Raw genomic sequence first — 15,082 nt, forward strand, 5'->3', positions numbered from 1 at the left:
AGGTGATGCTTGCTTCCAGGAATGAATTTGGGAGTATTGCTTCCCTTTCCATTTCATTGAAGAGTTTAAACAGTAGTGGCAGTAGTTGCTCTCTAAATGTCTTGTAGAATTCAGCGGTGAAGCCATCAGGACCTGGGATTTTCTTAGTTGGTAAGTTTTTCATTACGTTTTCAATTTCATTGATTGATATTGGGTTCTTTAGAATTTTTAGCTCTTCTTCATTCAACTTTGGTAATTGATACATGTCTAGGAATCTGTCCATTTCTTCTGTGTTTTCCATCTTATTGACATATAGGTTCTCAAAGTAGGTATTGATGGTCCTCTGAATTTCTGCTGGGTCCATTGTAATTTCACCCTTTTCATCCCTAATTGCATGGATTTGGGTCTTTTCTTTCCTTCTTCTGATAAGGTTGGCTAAAGGTTTGTCAATTTTGTTTATTCTTTCAAAGAACCAACTCTTGGCTTCATTGATTTTTTGTATCGCTCTCTTAGTCTCCATTGCATTGATTTCTGCTCTGATCTTTGTAATTTCCTCTCTTGTATGAGTGTTGGGCTTGTCCTGCTCTTGTTTTTCTAGAAGGTTGAGGTTCAGCATCAGGTTGTTTAATTGGACTCACTCTGTTTTCCTAATGCGAGTATTCACTGCTATGAATTTCCCTGTTAAGACTGCTCTCATTGTGTCCCATAGATTCCGATATGTTGTATTGTCATTGTCATTTAATTGAAGGAATTGTCCAATATTTCTTCTTTAATTTCCTCTGTGACTCATTGGTTATTCAGAAGTGTGTTGCTCAATTTCCATGTGTTTATGAAATTCTTGTGGTTTCTTTTCCTATTGATCTCCAATTTTATCACACTATGGTCTGATAATATACAAGGGGAAACTTCAATTCCTTTACACTTACTTAAACATGTTCTATGATGAGTATGTGGTCTATTTTGGAGAATGACCCATGTGCAGCTGAAAAGAATGTGTATTTTTAAAAGAATGTGATTTTGTGGGGTGGAACACTCTGTAAACATCTGTTAAGTTCATTTGTTCAAGAGTTTGATTGAATTCTAGCATTTTGTTGCTTATTTTTTGTCTAGTTGATCTATCTGTGACAGTGGGGTATTGAGGTCCCCCACTACTTCTATATAGTGCTTATTTGATTTTTCATGTCCGTATATGTTTTATATAGTTGGGTGCACTAGTGTTTGGTGCATAGATATTTATGATTGTCATCTCTTCCTGTTGGATTGTTCCCTTTACAAGGATGTAGTGTCCTTTGTCTCTCTTAATCAGTGTTGATTTGAAATCCATTTGATCTACAAAGAGGATAGCTACTCCTGCTTTTTGGGGGGTTCCTGTCACATGGAGTATTGTTTTCCACCCTTTAACTTTCAGTCTTTGAGTTTCTTTTTGAATGAAGTATTTCTTGTATGCAGCATATTGTTGGATTTTGTTTCTTGACCCATTCTGCCAGTCTATTTCTTTTGATTGGTGAATCGAGACCATTAACATTGATGGTTATAACTCATACATATTGACTTATCCTTGTCATGACTTTTTCTTTTTTTTGGATTCTCCCTCTTTACATTGAATTTCTTGTTGCACCCGATGGATTCATTCTGCTGTGCTTGCTGGGGTTGTGATCCTCATTGTCTTTTCCTAGGATATTGTCTAAAAGTTTTTGGAGTGCTGGTTTGGTATTCATGAAGTTCCTAAGGTGCTCTTTGTCATGAAAATATCTTATTTCTCCATAAATTTTGAAAGGTAGTTTTGCAGAGTACATCAATCTGGGTTGGAGGCTGTTTTTCTTTAGGGCTTGGAATACATCACTCCAAGCTCTTCTTGCCTTGAGGGTTTGTGTTGAGAAGTCTGCTGTGATTCTGATGGGCTTTCCTTTGTATGTGATTTGTTTCTTTTCTCTAACTGCTTGTAGAACTTTGTTCTTCTGTTGGGTTTCTGGAATCTTAACAATTGTACGCCTATGTGTAAGTTTGTTTGTTTTTTTTATCAAGGCTAGTTGGAGTCCTATATGCCTCACTTATCTGTATGTCAAGTTCTTTTCCCCTGCTTGGGAAGTTTTCTGCCATTACTTCTGTGAACAGTTTTTTAATGCCATCTTCACTCTCCTGTTTCTTCTTTGACTCCAGTCAGTCTTATGTTATTCTCCTTTGCAGAGTCTAGAAGCTCCTGGATTGATTTCTCATAGTCCCTTACAATTTTGAAGCAATTTTTCTTTTCCTGGTCACTAATTGCAATCTTATCTTCTATATGAAATTCTGTCCTCATATTGGCTCATTCTGCTGTGTAGACTTTCAATGGAGTTTTTAATCTCCTGGATATATTTGCATCTGTTTTATGGATTCCATTTGTTTCCTGTGTTGGGATTCCACCATGTTCCTCAGCTCCGCCCCCCCCTTTTTAATCTATGTCCTCTGTAGATTTATTAATCATGTCTTGCACTATGGACACAATCTCTGCTGATATCTGAGAAATTATTTCTGATTTCATTTTTTCCAAATACTCTTTTGTTGCCAGTTCAGGGAGTCTAGGTGGTTGAGCATCAGATTGTTCCATCTTGTTGGCCTTTGGGGTTGCTTTAGGTGATCTGGAAGTCTGATTTTGAGATTTGTTTATGTGTCTTCTCATTTTAACGGGGATGGGGGGAGGATGTGTGCTGCTGGCACCCATGCGGCTCACCTCCTTGGTGCTTGGGGCAGTGGTACAGCAACTCAGAAGGTTCACCTCCTCTGCGCTGGGGGCAGCTCTGCTCCTCTGCCACAGTTCATTTCTTATGAACATTGTTGTACCATATGACCATGTTAAAGATGGTTAACATGTTACCAAAGTGGTTTTAATAGTCTCATTTTGGCATTTCAGAATCTAAAAGACAGAAGCATTCTGGGTCGTCCTGACCTCTGAGAGACCCTGTTGGGAACACTGGGCAGCCTTCTACTGCCTAACATTTGAACTCCTTTTGCATTCAGGGAACCTGTCTGTGTGAATCTAGGAGGGAAGCAGAGCCCCCCTCCCACTAGAGATACTGATGATGCTGGGACCTTGTTTCTGAGCATTCTGACACCTAAATCAAGCCAATCACATGCACCTGCCCCAAATCCTGAACCTGATACTAATGGTGCAAAGAAGACAAGAGAGTGGAAAATGACTTCTGGTGGTGGCAGTAGTGGTAGTGCATAGCATATAGTCCTATAGCTTAGAGTTCAGTGCATGTGTTAGGTGTAGGGAGTCCTATACACTCACTTGGCCTAGAGGCATGACTTTTAATACTACCCTGGCTGCACAGCTTCCTTTATTCTGGTGGTCTGGTTCTCCAGACCTCCTGGAAAATCTCCATGCTACCCGATATCTTATCATTAAGTCCCCAAATGAGCCAGCACTGGCCTCTGTTGCTATAATCAAGAGCTATCAGCAAGATACTAACCCAGTGTGGTCATTAAGAGCTAAGAAACCCTGCAGTCTGTTGAGAGATGTGCAGCCCATAAAAAATAATCAGAAAAATAAGACAGCATTAAAATAGCACAGAGACATTGCTCTATGTCCATTTGACTAGCTAGCATAGTTGGGTGGGGGAAGGAGACTCTAATCCAGCTGCTGCCATGCTGGTATGCCTTCTTCTTTTGTATGTATTCATTGGTCCCATATGCTCAACAGCTCAAGGGAAGAAAAGGTCATGGCTACTTAGCATGTGCTGTGCTGCTTGCAGCCTACATGGACTAGCTCACTGTAAAGAAAACAGCTTTGGAAAATCAGCTTTTCTGTTGCTGGAACACAATATCTGACATCCACAACTTAAAAGAGGAGAGGTTTAATTTGGCTCACAGTTTCAGGAGATTCAGTTCATGGTAAGTTGGCTCCAAGGCAGGAACACTGTGGTAGAATGGCATGATGGGGTAAAGCTGCTTAGTTCATGGCAGCAGGGAACCAGAACAGGGGACCAGTGCCAAGGACAAAGGGCAAGGAACCAGATATGTGTCCCAAGGTCATACCTTCATGAGCCACCCAGACACACACACAGAAGTGTTCTTTACTAATCCTCTAACTGGCTCCCAAGCAAATCAAACTGACAACCCATTAATCAAAGGTCCCTAAAGTGAGCAGCATAGCACATAATAAATGCTCAATCTGTATTAGCTGTGAATATTTTTGCTTGCTTTTAACTTATTTTGGGGGGGGGAGGGTGAGAGGAGAGGTAAAGTGATACCTACACATACACACACATATACTTAAATTTTTTTTTTCACAGTGCAAAAGGCTACATTGGCTTTTTCCCAGAGACAGCCAGAGAACAGTTTCCTGGGTACCTCTGGCCCCAGCCTCCTCCTCACTCAGTGTCCAGAGTGATCCTTTGGAAATGTGAAGCAGATTACATCACACCCCTACCCTTCAGGGGCTTCTGATTGTACTCTAGATGTCATTCTGCATCCTGACCACAGCCACAGGGCTCCAAATGTGCTAGGTCCAGCCAACTGCCTGACCTCATTGCCATGACTCTGCCCTGACTTGGTCCCCTTAGCGGTCATTAGTCAAAAGTCCCCAAAGTGAGTAGTATATCACATAATAAATACTCATTCTGTATTAGCTGTGAATATTCTTGCTTGCTTTTTACTTATTTTTTTAGTAAGGGGGGGGTAAGGAATGAAAAGGGGACGAGTGCCAAGGACAAAGGGCAAGGGACCAGATATGGGTCCTAAAGTCATACCTTCATGAGCCATCCAGACACACTCAGAAGTGTGCTTTCTGTACCTCTGCCTGCAATGTCCCAACATGCTCCCACCACACACTCTCCTTGCTGGCAGGTGTCTCTTCAAGCACCACCCTCCAGCCTTCTTGGGTTACACTTGCCCTCTGCCCCTGCCCTTCCTCTTCCAGTCTGTCTTCCTACTCAGCCTAGCTGTGACTTCATGGCATCAACATGGCCTGTCTCACTGAAAAGGAACATCAGCAATGTGGACCCAGCCCTTGCTCACTGCTAGTTTTCGGGAAGTACTGACTGCATGGATGCACGCATGTTCTACCCCTTGTCTTTCACAGATTCTTATATATCTTATATATCTTATGTTCTTATATATCCATTGCTCTCTTCACTGAAGGACACATCTCAGGGTCTGGTCTAATTGGCACATACAGATAGTCTTGCCTCTTTCTTTGTGGGATATGCATCATATTGCTACTATATAGATTCTCCATAAATTCTACTGAAACCAGAGCCTTTACCGATGGACACAGGCTGTTCCTCATCTTTTATTATCATGAAACAAACAACAAAACAACAAACCAAAACATTGTGATGAACCTACTCCTCTGTGCACACGGAAGTGTATCCGTACAATAAATCAGTAGATGTCAACATGTTGGGTCAAATAGTATGTGTGTTAGTTTTGTATCACTGTGGCAAAATAACCTGACATAAACTAAAGGAGGAAAGGTTGGTTTGGGTTTGTGGTTTCAGCCCGTCTGACTCTATTGCTTTTAGGCCTGTGGCAAGGCTGAAACATCATGGTGAAGGACATCATGGAGCAAAGTTGCTCACCCCATGGCAGCCAGGAAGTAGAGAGAGAGAAGCAGAGAGGAAGGGGTCAGGGGCCAGATACAGCACCTATGCCCCACTCTATAACCAGGCCCCACCACCTAAGTTTCCATAACCTCCTAATAATGCCATTAAATTATAATCTCTTTAATGGATTAACCCGATGGAGTTAGAGTACTCATGATCCGATCATCTCCAAAAGCCTATCTCTGAACACCTGAGATTTTGGAAACCATTTTAGATCTAAACTAACAGTGTGAGATTTTTTTTTTCATTTTTGAAAGATATCATCAAATTTACACCCTCCTAAAAAAGATATCTCAAGTAGCCTGGGAAAAGGAAGAGAGAATAAGAGATCAGAGAGGGATATGGGCAGGAGGCTGATGTCCTGGAACATATATTCAACTATGGGGTTAAAAGGCTGGTGTAAAAGATGCAGATCCTGCTCAGCAGTACACTGTGAGGACTCCAGCTTTGATGAGAGACACAGAATGCTGCTGTAGGAGAGAGATGGGATCTACTTAAGTTTTAAAAGGACTGTTCTGGCTGCTTTTTTCCAAAGAATTAAAAGAATCATACCACAGTGATATATGTGCACCCATGTTCATAGCAGCACAGTTTGTAATAGCTAAAACTTGGAAACAGCCCAAATGCCCATCAACTGGAGAGTGGATAAAGAAAATGTGGTTTTTAAAAATAAAATGGAGTACTACTCAGCCATAAAAAATGAGACATTAGAGACATTTATAGCTCAGTGGATGCACATTGAGGCAATACTCTTAAGTGAAATAAATAGGACACACGTGTAAATACCGAATAGTTTCTCTGGTGTGAGAAACTGAAAGTGTGAATACGGACTAAATGTATAATAGGTAATGTGAAATAGGAAGAAAAGGGGCAAAGGGGAAGGAAGTGGGAGGTCTAGGGGAAAGGATAGAATGGAATGGGATTAATATGAGAAAATGGAAAAATAGGAACAAAATCTTTGTAAATAGGGAGGACTGGAGGGGTTGAAGGGAGGGCTGGGCAAGGGTGAAAAATAAGAACCAAGAGAGACTATGTAAAGGTGCAAATTTCCAATGATGAATGTCATTATATTGTATACCTAAAATGTACCAATGATTAGAATGAATAATCGATAATGCAAAATAGGAAGCAAAGGTCCAAAGGGGTAGGGGTAGTGGGAGGGGCAGGGGAAAGGAAAGAAGGGAAAGGAAAAATGATGAGAAATGGAAAAAATGGAAATAAAGTCTTTGTAAATAGGGAAGGGTGGAGGGCGTGAAGGGAGGGCTAGGAATGGGGAAAAAATAAGAACCAAGATGCATTATATAAAGGTACAATTCCCAATGAGAAATGTAATTGTGTTGTATACCTACAATGTACCAATAAAAGAATTTAATACAAAAATAAATAAATAAATAAATAAAAATACACATTCTTTTCAGCTGCACATGGGTCATTCTCCAAAATAGACCACATACTCATCATAGAACATGTTTAAGTAAGTGCAAAGGAATTGAAGTTTTCCCCTGTACATTATCAGACCATAGTGTGATGAAATTGGAGATCAATAGCAAAAGAAACCACAAGAATTTCATAAACACATGGAAATTGAGCAACACACTTCTGAATAATCAGTGAGTAACAGAGGAAATTAAAGAAGAAATATTGGACAATTCCTTCAATTAAATGACAATGACAATACAACATATCGGAATCTATGGGACACAATGAAAGCAGTCTTAATAGGGAAATTCATAGCAGTGAATACTCACATTAGGAAAACAGAGTGAGCCCAATTAAACAACCTGATGCTGAACCTCAAGCTTCTAGAAAAACAAGAGCAGGACAAGCCCAACACTCATACAAGAGAGGAAATTACAAAGAGCAGAGCAGAAATCAATGCAATGGAGACTAAGAGAGCGATACAAAAAATCAATGAAGCCAAGAGTTGGTCTTTGAAAGAATAAACAAAATTGACAAACCTTTAGCCAACCTTATCAGAAGAAGGAAAGAAAAGACCCAAATCCATGCAATTAGGGATGAAAAAGATGAAATTACAATGGACCCAGCAGAAATTCAGAGGACCATCAATACCTACTTCGAGAACCTATATGCCAATAAAATGGAAAACACAGAAGAAATGGACAGATTCTTAGACATGTATCAATTACCAAAGTTGAATGAAGAAGAGCTAAAAATTCTAAAGAACCCAATATCAATCAATGAAATTGAAAACATAATGAAAAACTTACCAACTAAGAAAATCCCAGGTCCTGATGGCTTCACCGCTGAATTCTACAAGACATTTAGAGAGGAACTGCTGCCCCTACTGTTTAAACTCTTCAATGAAATGGAAAGGGAAGCAATACTCCCAAATTCATTCCTGGAAGCTAGCATCACCTTGAGCCCCAAAGCAGAGAAAGACCCAACCAAAAAAGAGAACTATAGCCCAATCTCACTAATGAACATAGGTGCAAAAATCCTTAATAAGATACTGGCAAATAGAATGCAGAAGATCATCAAGAGGAAAGAAGGGAATGGAATTAATATGAAAAAATGAAAAGAAAGTCTTTGTAAACAGGGAGGGATGGAGGGGTTGAAGGGAGAGCAGGGGAAAAGGGAAAAATAAGAACCTAGAGAGATTATCTAAAGGTGCAAATTTCCAGTGATAAATGTCATTATATTGTATAACTAAAATGTACCAATAAAATTAGTTTTTTTAAAAAAGAAATGTACCGCATTGCTTTAAAAAATAGGTTTTGGTTTTTATTTGTTTTTTGACAGTGGGCCACAGGTTTAAAGTCGGGTTCCCTGGATATGCCTGTGACTGTGTGTTTAACTTCATTCGGTGATCAGGTCAGAAGAATGACTCTGAGGCCTGGGTCAGATGCCTGCCAGATTGCTGAGATGGGCTCTGTAGTAGGCAGATCGTCTAGCGGTGCAGTTGGTGTTTCTCTGAGCACGGGATCTGCCCTTGGGCAGCAGTCCCTCCCTACTCACCTATCATCTATCTGAACAGGTGTATTATGGCTAGATGGATTTGGAGATATCAAAGACATATGCTTTAAAATTAAAACAACACTGAGATTCCATCTCACTCCAGAAAGAATGGCTGCTATCAAGAAATCAACCAATAACAAATGCTGTGGGATAAAAAAAGGATCCCTTCTCCATTGTTGTTAGAAGTGTAGACTGGTGCAACCACTGTGGAAATCAGTGTGGAGATTTCTCAAAAAACTCAAACTAAAGGTTCCATTTGACCCAATGGTTCCCCATTCCTAGTATCTTCCCAAAAGGATTAAAAGCATCATACCACAGTGATACATGCACACCCATGTTTATAGCAGCACAGACAGAAAGATAAACTTGAGACATTTCTAGATAAATGGATGCACCTTGAGACCATACTGTTAAGTGAAATAAATCAGACATACATGTGTAAATACCAGATTGTTTCTCTGGTGTGAGAAACTGAAAGTGTAAATGAGGACCAAAATGTATCATAGATCTTGTGAAATAGAAAATGTTCAAATGGGTAGGGGAACTAGGGAAGGGGAGGGAGGAATGAAGGAAAACAAAAAGAAAATGAGAAAAGAAAGAAAAAATGGAAACAAAGCTTTTGTAAATAAAGAGGGGAAGAGGGGTTGGAGGGAGGGTAGGGGAATGGGAAAAAAATATATCATGTACAGGTACAAATTCCCTATGATGAATGTGATCATTATGTATATCTAAAATGTACCAATAAACCTAATTAATAAAAGAGATATGCTTTAATTTTTTTTTTTTTATACCGGGGATCAAACTCAGGACCTTGTGCTCGTGGGGCAGGCAGTGGAACCACTGAGCTAAATCCCTGGTCCTGCTTTAAAATTTTTGAGAGGTATTTCCATATTACCTTCCTAAAAATGTTCAGTAATTTACATTACCACCCATTTTGTATGAGAGTATTCATTTCTATGCATCTTTTCCAACAACAGATATTTGAATGTTTAATTATATTTCTAATTAGGATGGATAAAAATTATATTTTCCTCTTAAGTCTTTCTAGTTAAGTGTAGGACAAGACGGACTACTTAATAAATATTGTTGGAACAGTTTGGAAGAATTACAACTAAATGACAAAACTAAAAACCAAGTGAATTAAAGATCCAATATGTTTTTAAAACCTGTAAGAGTTATATAGATATTATATAATTTTAAACCTTGTAAATGAGAAGGGATTTTCCTGTATGATATAAATGTAGAAGTCATCAAAAAATAGTGACAAATTTGACCACATAAAAATATAAAAGTTATGGGGAAAATGACTATAACAATAAAAGACAACTATCTTTCCTCATAGCTATATTCAAATTCCAAATCATATAAGAAAAAAAGTTTTGGTAGAAATACAAATGACTATATAAAATATGCAAATATTTTCTACCTGATCTTTATCAGTGAGATTAGAATTAAAATAGTCCTGAGTATGATGGGGTCAGCGTGGCTGGGCCACCGTGCCCAGCTCTTTGGCCACACATTACTCTGGATGTTTCTATGAAGGGGTTTTTGGATACCATTTAAATGTGTGGTCTCAGAGCAAAGAAGAAGATGAGTGAGCCTCATCCAATCAGTTGAAGGCCTAAATAGAGGAAAACTGACCTCCCCCAGTAGGAGAGGATTCACCAGCAGGCTGCTTTCAGACTTCGTCTCCAGTACTGGCTCTTCCTGCTTTGCCAACAGATTAACCTTTGAACTCAAACTGTAATTACTTCCCATGGAGGTATACATATTTTCTATTGGTTCTATTTCTCTGGTGAAGTAATACACTGGAGTACTAAATTTTAAATATAAACTTTTCAAAAACTTAAATTACAATATTTTTCGCTTAGTGGCAGAGTTATTGGATTTCTTATGTACTGTTGATGGAGAGAGAGCTGATTCTACAGAGAAAGTAATCTGTTAATACATATCAAAATTTCAAATTAATATAGTATTAATTCAGTGGTACCACTTTAGGAGATGCACAAGTACACAAGCATGTATGTAAAAGGATGCTCCTGGTAGCATTCTTTATAATAGGAGAAAATCCAGACACTTGTTTTTAATTATTCATATGTGAATCAAATATTAAATACCCACTCCACTCCATGCTATGTCTAGCCTTGGGCACTCACGTGAATATACAGTATACAATCTACGATGGTTAAGCATAATTGTCAAGTTGATTGGCTTTGGAGCTGCTCAGAGCATTAGGAAAACACACTTCTGGGTGTGTCTAGGTGGTGACAGAGACATGACTTTGGGGTCTATATCTGGTCCCTTGTTTCTCTGGACCTATTCCCCTGCCTGCCCTGCTTCTTGGCCTCCATGAACTGAGCAGCTTTCCTCTGCCACTCCCTTCCACCATGATGTTGTTGCCTTGAAGCCAGCTGACCATGGACTGAATCCTCTGAGACCATGAACCAAATCAACCTCTCCTCCCTTAAGTTGTGGGTATTGGGTAATTTGTACTAGCAATTCGAAAGCTGACCATATCCGTGGATTCAACCAAGTGTGGATAAAAAATATTTTTTAAAATTGCATCTGTACTGAAAGTGTACAGATATTTATCTTGTCATTATTCCCTAAACAATAGAACACCACAACTATTTACACAGCATTGACATTGTAGTATTATAAGTCATTTAGGGGCGAGCTAAAGCATATAGGAGGATTTGTGTAGGTTTTATGCAAATACTGTGCCATTTTATATAAGGGATTTGAGCAACTGTGGAGTTCACACCTAGGAGGGTCCTAGAAGCAGTTCCCTTTGGGTATCAAGGGACAACTGCAGTACTAAATAAAAATAGACATAGTGACTGCTGTCACAGGGTTCCTATCAAGCAGGAGAAGTCACATTAGTTAAATGAACCCACAAATACAAACTTCACACTGTCATAGCACAGTAAAATAGTATCAAGGAGGAGAGATACTTGAAAGTGTGAGATCAGGGAAATCCTCTCCAACCATGTGATTTGGGAGAGAAAACCTGGGAGGGGCCAGCCAGCCAGGTAAAGTGCAGAGGAAATAGTGGAAGTGGAGACTGAGAGCCTGGCCTGAGGATCAGAGAGAAGGCCAGACCTGCAGAGTGAGCTCCATGCAGAGAGAGGTGAGGTTGAATGGAGCTGCCATGGACAGCTTCTGTCCACCTATCAGAAGGGCCAAAATGAAAATGCTGACAACACCAAGGATCTCTCATCTATTGGTGGAGGGGATGCAGAATGGGATGTCCATCCTGGCAGAGTTCAAAGGAGCCTTAGAAAACTAAACATAAGCTACCATCTTGGGCGGGTGATGCTAGGGGCCATTGTCTGTGTGGGGGGCTAAGGGGCCCTGGGAGCAGTGGGGGCGGGGGGTCGGAAGGGCCTGGACAAGCTGCTGAGGGGCTGCCCTGAGGGAAGATGAATAAAGGCTGGCTGGAGCTGGAGAGCAACCTGGCCTCTTCACCCTCCTGGTGGAAGATTTTAGTGTCAAAGGTGTGCAGGTGGAGGAGATCTATGACCTCCAGAGCAAATGCCAGGGCTCTGTATATGGATTCATCTTCTTGTTCAAATGGATCGAAGAATGCAGGTCCCATTGCAAGGTCTCTATCTTGGTGGAAGAGAAGTCTGTGATTGATGACGATATTGTGAATAATATGTTCTTTGCCCACCAGCTGATCCCCAACTCCTGTGCCACTCATGCCTTGCTGAGAGTGCTCCTGAACTGCAGCAATATGGACCTAGAGCCAACCCTGAGTCGAATGAGGGATTTCACCAAAGGCTTTAGCCCTTAGTGCAAAGGATATGCAATCGGCAATGCCCCAGAGTTGGCCAAGGAACACAATAGCCATGCCAGGCCTCAGCCATGTCCCCTCCCTGAGAAGCAGAATGGCCTTAGTGCAGTGCAGACCATGGAGGCGTTCCACTTTGTCAGCTACGTTCCTATCACAGGCTGGCTTTTTGAGCTGGATGGGCTGAAGTTCTACCCTATTGACCATGGGCCCTGGGGGGAGGATGAGGAATGGACAGACAAAGCCTGGTGGGTCATCATGGAGCGTATCAGCCTTGTTACTGCAGGGAAGCCCTACCACAACGTCCGCTTCAACCTGATGGCAGTGGTGCCTGACTACAGGATCAAGTATGAGGCCAGGTTGCATGTGCTGAAGGTGAACCATCAGACAGTACTGGAGTCCCTGCAGCAGCTGATTAGAGTAACTCAGCTGGAGCTGATTCAGACCCACAAGTCTCAAGAGTCCCAACTGTCTGAGGAATCCAAGCCATCCAGCAACAAGTCCCCCTTGTGAAGGAGGCTGGCAGGGCCCCAGTGGCCTCTGAGGACACCCACCCCGATGGTGCAGAGGAGATTGCTGTTTCATGCCCACAGGCTCCAACTCATAGTTCTCCCAGGAAACCCAAGCTGGTGGTGAAGCCTCCAGGGAGCACCCTCATTGGGGTTCCCCCACCCCCACCCCCACTGTCCAGTGGCTGCCAGCCTTTCTAACAATCACAGTGATGCCAAGTCCCCCATGCAGGAGGAGGGAGACCTGGCGGCAGGTGTGGGCCACAACCATGTTCCAGTCCGTCCACCCCAGCAGTACTCAGATGATGAGGATGACTATGAGGATGATGAGAAGGATGACGTGCAAAACACCAACTCTGCCATCAGATACAAGTGGAAAGGAACAAGGAAGCCAGGGTGATTGAGCAGTTCTGCAAATGGACAGCTATCAGGGCTGCAGCCCAATACCATCAACATCTTGGCTGAGAAGCTCAAAGAGTCCCAAAAAGACCTCTCAATTCCTCTGTTCTGGGGCTGGAAGTCCTGCTGTGGCAGTGCCCACACATTCGCAGCCTTCACCTACTCCCAGCAATGAGAGCACAGACACAGCTTCTGAGATTGGCAGTGCTTTCAACTCACCTCTGCACTCACCTATCCGTTCAGCCAACCCAACACGGCCCTCCAGTCCTGTCGCCTCCCACATCTCTAAGGTGCTTTTTGGGGAGGATGACAGCCTATGTGTTTCACTGTATACGCTACAACTGTGCTGCCCGTGACATGGGTCCTGTCATTAGCACAGGGCTGCTACACCTTGGTGAGGATGGTGTGTTGAGTCCTCTGGCACTGACAGAGGGTGGGAAGGGTTCCTCACCCTTCATCAGGCTGAGCCAAGGCAACCAGGGTTCCAGCAGCCCAGAGGAGAAGGATGTGGCAGAAGCCACAGACTGCAGAGAGAAGACTGGGCTGGTCAGGTGTCGGGAGCAATGCTGCATAATTTTAGGGAAAAACCATTTGGTTAGCCTAGTTCTCCTGCCTACAACCCAGCTATGGAAGTCCGAGACATAATTCCATTTTGGCCCCCGGTCACAACTGAGCCTCAATGATCCCGTGATGCTATGATGCTCCAGGACAAGATTACACCAGCTGAATACATACTGGGAGGAACAAAATCTTCACCTACTCAGTTCCTAATTGTTCTTGGATTGTTACACCTTGTTTATAGGGATGTACTGAACTCTCTGCAAGTCATTTGTTACATTTGTTTCTCCCGAGGGACTGAATAAAAGGTGATGCAGTAAACTGGGGGCTTTCCTGTTTACCGCCTAGAGCAGCACTGGTCAGAACCAAAGCTCAACTTCTTCTCAAAGTCTTATTTTTCTATCTTTCCTATAATTCACCTTGGGCTGCCGTGGCTCGCAGGAGACTAGGACTTACTGCAGAGGTCCTAGTAATGTCCCTTTTCCCTGTTCCCTACAGTCAGGCCTGGTGAGCCCTTGAGTGGGGAGAAGTACTCACCCAAGGAGCTGCTGGCACTATTAAAGTGTCTGGAGGCTAAGATTGCAAACTATGAGCTTGCCTCAAGGAGGAAGTGGAAAAGAGGAAAAAGTTCAAGATTGATGACCAGAGAAGGACCCACAACTAGGATGAGTTCATCTGTACCTTTGTATCCATGCTGGCTCAAGAAGGCATGCTGGCCAACCTGGTGGAGCAGAACATCTCAGTGTGGCAGCTCCAAGGGGTTAGCGTTGGCCGGCTTCACAAGCAGCATAAGCCAGACAGGCAGAAACGCTCTCGCCCCTACAAGGCCAAGCGCCAGTGAGGACTTCTGCCCCTGACTACAGCCTGCTCTTGTCATGAGGCCCTCAGCAGGGGCCTTCCTTGCCCCACTTCTTCTTTTCCCAGTATAACTGAATAGTTCTAGCCAGAGAGCTAAGACCCTGGGAGTGGGAACCAGCCCACGCTCCTTGCATCAAACCCTGGGGCCTGGCGAGGGGTGAATGGGCAGGTCAACCCTATCATGCTCAGGAAGCAGCAGCTGGAGCTGGGCCACAGTAGGGTGCTGTGGCTTCCTCCACAGCTGGCTGTGAAGCTGCAGGCCTGGTCCTTCTGCCTGGGCAGCAGAATATATATTTTACCTATCAGAGATGGCTATTTTTCTGGCCTCCAACTCATCTTGCCATCATGTTAACATAGCTGGCTTCCTGACTGCTTTTTCTCCTGGTAGCTGTCATCCTGATGGGCCCAGGTCCCTGTGTCATAGC

At 42.5% G+C, this 15,082-nt stretch overlaps 1 pseudogene; it reads left to right on the top strand.

Moving 5' to 3' along the window:
* Nucleotides 1-11,962: 11,962 nt before the first annotated feature.
* On the top strand, nt 11,963-14,774 carry LOC101696322 (ubiquitin carboxyl-terminal hydrolase BAP1-like; annotated as a pseudogene).
* Nucleotides 14,775-15,082: the final 308 nt, after the last annotated feature.

The sequence above is a fragment of the Heterocephalus glaber genome, unplaced genomic scaffold (assembly GCF_053883595.1).
Source record: "Heterocephalus glaber isolate CG9 unplaced genomic scaffold, H.glaber_assembly_v1.0 deba00001561, whole genome shotgun sequence".
Lineage (NCBI taxonomy): Eukaryota > Metazoa > Chordata > Mammalia > Rodentia > Bathyergidae > Heterocephalus > Heterocephalus glaber.